Here is a 5,434-nt window from a genome sequence, read left to right on the forward strand (position 1 = left end):
GACCTGTGCCGCACCAAGCAGCAACTAGGAGAGACCCTGCAGAAGTACATTCAGCGCTTTAACAACGCTCGCCTCAAGATCCCCAGGGTGACTGAGGAAGCCATCATCTCAGCCTTCTCTGATGGCGTCCACGACATCAAGATGAAGGAGGAACTGGCGATCCACGAAGACCTGTGCACATCTCTGGAGCTGTTCAACTTGGCGACCAAGTGCGCCAGGGCTGAGGAGGGACGCCTCTCCCTCCTCAAGCTCCCAGCCGATGATCCTGAAGAGAAGAAGCCCAAGGCCAAGGATGAGAAGCGCAATGGAGCAGTTGTGCTCACAGCTGAGCCAGACGCCAAGCGTGGCAGAGATCAGCCGGAGTCGTCCAAGGGCAGCCGGTACTGCGTGTACCACGACCTCCACACTCACAACACCAATGAATGCCAAGAGCTCAGGGCCGTGCGAGATGGAAGTGTCGGCCAACGCACCGAGCGCGGTGATCGGGGCTACGGCCGAGGAGGAAGAGGTGGAGGACGATGGGAAGATCATGGCCCTCGCCAAGGGTGGCGTGACCGACCTCGCGAGGACTGCTGGCAGGACCAGCCTCGCGAGGGGGCTTGGAGGGACCAGCCTCGTGAGGATCACCCACAAGGCAACGCAGGCCTCCCTCCTCTACCACCGCCACCAAGGAGGAATGAAGACCAGCATCAGGATGAGGGGGCTGGGGGGCTTCCTGGAGCCGCGTGCTATCGCTTGCATCCTGGGCAGAGCTCAAGCCCCAGCCTCTCAGCGCATCTTCAAGCAGTTTGCTCGCGAGGTGAATGCAGTCCTCCCGAAGCTCGAGGCCTCGCGCCCTCTCAGGTGGTCCATGTGCGCCATCATGTTCAGCTCAGCGGATCAGCTCAAGTGCGCAGCAACAGCCGGGGTCCTCCCGATGCTCTGTTCCCCAGTCATCAGCAATGTGTAGGTCACCAGGACCCTCATCAATGGTGGCGCGGGGCTCAACATTCTGTCTGTCAAGACATTCAACAATCTCCAAGTGCCATATGATCAGCTTCAGCCAACCAAGCCTTTCTCAGGAGTCACTGATGGTTCTACCACCCCGATAGGGCAGGTCCACCTCCCTGTCACCTTCGGACAGCGCAAAAACTATCGTACTGAGCTCATCGACTTTGACGTCGCCCACATTCGCCTGCCGTACAATGCCATCCTTGGGTATCCAGCCCTGGCCAAGTTCATGGCAGTGACTCACCATGGTAAAAAGTCATCAAGATGCCAGGAAGCGGCGGAGTCATCACGGTCCCTTGTGAAGAGAAGGATGCAGTGTGCTCTCTTGAGCGCGCCTTCCAAGCCGCGTCAATCGAAGACCCAGATCGCAAGAGAGGGAGCCTTCCCGAGGCAGTCCACAAGGAGAAGAAGACATCACCTGGCCCGAGACCTCAGGAGCCAGGCACGTCTAGTGGCATGGCGCCAGGATCCGCGCCCGTTCAAGGGGCGCCTCCCTCCGTCGCATAGGAAGGCGCACCCAACATCCTCCTCGAGCAAGGCTCGAGGGCTCTCTCCTGGAGGACCACTAACTTTGCCAAGGTCACAAGGGAGGCGCTCGGGCACCAGTTGGAAGCGTGCTTCGCAGCACGTTTCCATCAGGAAGGTACAAGGCAAGGAAGGTCCAACCCTCACAAGTTCATCACTAAAATCACTCAGGAGTTACAGGAGTCAAGAGTCATGCGCGGCAACCGCCGCCTGTCTGGCGCAGCTCCCCATCCAGGCAAGGATGGCGGGCTGCGCGTCTGCATCAACGTGCCAGGGCTCAACCGAGCCGTGTCTCAGGAGCGCCTCTGGCCTTCACGCGTGGGATGTTGTGAGGGGTCCGCCTCACAGCTACGTTCGCATGCCTTTCGGCCTGCCGAACGCGGCCGCTGCTCATCAGCGCCTGGTGTGGGGCATTCTAGAGGCTCAGGAGGTCAGGCACTGCGCGGTCTTGGCAGAGATGGAGATGGTCCTCAAGGAGCCGCCTGGGCCCCTGGAGCCTCCCGAGGCTCAGGGCCCTGGGAGCTCGTGATGGTCGGCCTCCTCACCGCGCATCGTCAGCTACTCCAACGCTCCTTCGTCTCCAACGGTATCAGGTGACATCTTTCAAGTTCCATTTCAACTAGGAGCGCCCCCAGGGTTGCACCATTCCCAGGTCGTGTGGGTCCGTCCCTGTGACATGTATCTCTTTTGCTCATGTCTTTAGTTTACCTTGCTAGGGGCGCCCCTCGGCCTGCATTATCCCCAAGCCGCTCGGGCTTGACCCAGCGGCATGTATCTTTCCCGCATTCATCTAGGTCGTGTGCCTTGCACATTCGACCCATTATGATTATCGTCTGTTGCCTACCACGGGCCCCTTTTCTCCTTCATGCTAATCGCTTGCACGTTAAAAGGGGGGCACCTGAGCATCGCACTCATGGGCTCTTACTGGCTCTCCATCCCTCACCTCCTGGCCTTGTCCACGTCATCGCGACCTGGCATACCAGCAACGACTGAGCTTGCTCGAGGGCCGGGACCTGAGGACGTAGAGCATTGGCATCTAACAGATCTTGTAGGAACATACCACCAACAAAGGCCCAGATCCAGGTGCAACCCGCCTTGAGCTCACGGGTGCCCAGATACACCTCATCTAGCCCTACCGTGCCGAGCACGTGTCAGGGCGGGGCTATACACGCCCCGGGGGCTCCTCCCAGAGGGGAGCCCCCTCCCACGCACCAGTGGAAGCACCATGCTCCATGTTGGCTGACGACACTGCCGAGGAGCGGCTATGCCCGTACACATACGGAAGCGCTATGCTCCGCACTGGTGATAAACTACTGAGGGCAGCCCACGACTGCATCAACCTCAGGGAGCCCAGAGCTTAGTGTCCGGCCCTATCATAACGCCTCCCCTAGGGAGCGCCGCGCGAGGGGGCTAGACACAGGGGCTACGCCTGGGCCACGCCTGAGCGCACCCCACCCAGCCAGGTCCCTCGGACCTGGCCGTCGCGCGCCTCTCCCCGAGCGGAGCCAAGGTATGAAGACCGTTTGAGCGTCAAGGGGACTCTTGAGCATCGCGACTCAGGAGCCTAACTGGTCACGTAGCCCCTCACCCCTTAGTTCCAAAAGGCTAACGGCGGCTGAGGTATGCGCGGGGCCGGGCCCTGCCGACGTAGAACGACAAATCCACTCCTACACCTCCCTTCCCTATTTGCTACTCGCACGTCATGGGGGACTCCTGAGAGCATCGCGACTCAGGAGCCTAACTGGTCACGTAGCCCCTCACTCCTTGGTTCCATCCTGGTTTCCGGTCGGGGCTAACGGCGGCTGAGGTATGCGCAGGGCCGGGCCCTGCCGACGTAGAACACAAATAAATAGGGGGGAATACTGCAAATTCTTGGAAATTCGGAAGCAAATATTACAGACCATAGGTTGTTTTCACAACGCCAAACACAAGTTTAAACGCCTCCACGAGGCACGGTGCATGTTGCAGGAATTAAAACAGGATAGAAGCCGCGAAGAGGTCACTTTTTGGCGGCGCCGTCACCTGTGGTGGGGTCACGCTGGGCAGCTCCACCTCCCGACACCGCGGAGCTGGCAGCACCTTGCTTGGGGCTGGTGCTGAAGGCACGGTACTTCGCTAGCAAGGCCTCCGCTTGGCCCTTCACAGCCTCGGCAGCAGCGGCGGCAAGCTCGCCGCTCACAGGTTCCAGCAGGCTGTCGAGGTCGGTGTTGGGGTCGTGAAGGTAGACGTGGCTGATGAAGCGTGTCAGCGCTGCGGAAGAAAGGACACGCGCTTTGGCCTCGGTCATGGGGCCGATACCATCCGCGACATCTTCAAGCGCCTGGACCAGGAAGGGAAGTAGCTTGGCGGGACCATCCTCCACGCCAGCCAGTGGCTTCTCTAAGCCGCCGTCGTAGAGCGTCTTCAGCATGGTGCGAGCTTTCTTCTCCAGCTTCGCAAAGGCCAGCCGATCCTTAGCCAAGACCTTCGCCTTGGCATCTAGGTCAACTCTCTCCACCTTCAGCGCCTACTTCAGCATCTCCAGCCGGCCGCGATCGGCCAAAAGCTCAACGTCGCGATCCCTGACGGCAGCCTCCCAAGCCGTCATCCGCCCATCCTTCTCCTGACAGCCCAGACCTCCTTGGCAAGCTCATCGCGCGGACCTTGCAGCTCATCCTCCAGCGCCTTGCAGCGGCTTCGGACATCCGTGGCGTCACTCAAAGCTGCATCGCGAGCGGCCTTGGCCTGGGAGGTGGCTTGCTCCTCCTCCTTGAGGGCCGACACAGTTTGGCTCAGCGCCACTCGGACGGAGGCATCAGAGCGGACCAAGCCAGAGACCAACTCCAGGCGCCCGGCCACCATGCGGGGGTCGGCGCCTTGGAGATCTTCTCGCAGCCGGCCCAGCTCGGCAGCAGCACGATCCAAGACGGTGGAAGGGGGCGGAGAGACGGCAGCCGATGGAGTAGGAGGAGAAGAGGGCAGCGTAATCACAACATCAGGCATTGGGGCCTTCTGAGCCTTGACGACCTAGACGACATCGTCAAGCGCGGACACCTCTAGAGTCGCCAGGACCACGGGGGCTGGATCCACTCCAGTGCGCCCCTCCTGGCCTCGCAAGGATGACCAGAAGGGGAGGCACGAGCCTCGCTGCCTCTTTTTCCCATAGACGAAGGCGCAACCCCAGCAGGTGAGCTTGCCCCGGGCAAGGTCGCCGATGCCCCTTTCAACCTTTTCGCCGTAGGCGGTGGCCTAGTCAAAGGTATACGGACGTCAAGCCTTGGCGACGGAAACAGGAAGCAAAGCAGAAGTCAAGCACTTACTGGTCGGGAGTCACGGGCTCAAGCGGCCTCCGGCCAAACTTGAAGCCTGAGAGCCTCCTGCGGGGATCAACCTCAGGAGCAGGAGGCGCATTAGAGGGGCTGGAGCCGGCTTCAGGCAGCCCCAGGGCCGGAGTAGACCCTCGGGAGATCAACCCCGTCCTGTCCTTCCTTGGGACCAAGGGCGGGTCCTCTCCCCCTCGCCTGGCACCATCCTTGTCATCATCCGGCATGGAACGAAGGGCTCTGGACCTATGCCAAGGGGAGGTCTCACCTGTCCCCTCGGCGGTCACTTCAGAGTCGTGTTCTTCCTCCTCCTCCTCCTCCTCGTCTTCCTCCTCCCCCTTGCCAGAGTCGTCGAAGGACAAGTCCACCGTTGCCATCGCCGCCAGATCCTCGGGAGCTTCCGCCGGCACCAGTCCATCCCCATTAAAGGTGGGCATGGCACTCATTACCAGCTCCCAGTTGTCGCGAAGGAACAAGGGGACCGGGGCGACCTCCGGGCTCGCCACATCCTCCTCGACCAAGGAGTGAAGGGCCTTGGCCAGGGCCTCGTCTGCCAGGGCCTCAGAGCTCAGGCAGAGGACGGCGTCCGCGTCCCCGAGCCTCCATAATGGGCGCGA

At 61.0% G+C, this 5,434-nt stretch overlaps 1 pseudogene; it reads right to left on the bottom strand.

Moving 5' to 3' along the window:
- The window catches only part of LOC119279842, a 10,588-nt pseudogene extending 6,091 nt beyond the window's left edge, over positions 1–4,497 (bottom strand).
- Positions 4,498–5,434: the final 937 nt, after the last annotated feature.

The sequence above is a fragment of the Triticum dicoccoides genome, chromosome 3B (assembly GCF_002162155.2).
Source record: "Triticum dicoccoides isolate Atlit2015 ecotype Zavitan chromosome 3B, WEW_v2.0, whole genome shotgun sequence".
Taxonomy (NCBI): domain Eukaryota; kingdom Viridiplantae; phylum Streptophyta; class Magnoliopsida; order Poales; family Poaceae; genus Triticum; species Triticum dicoccoides.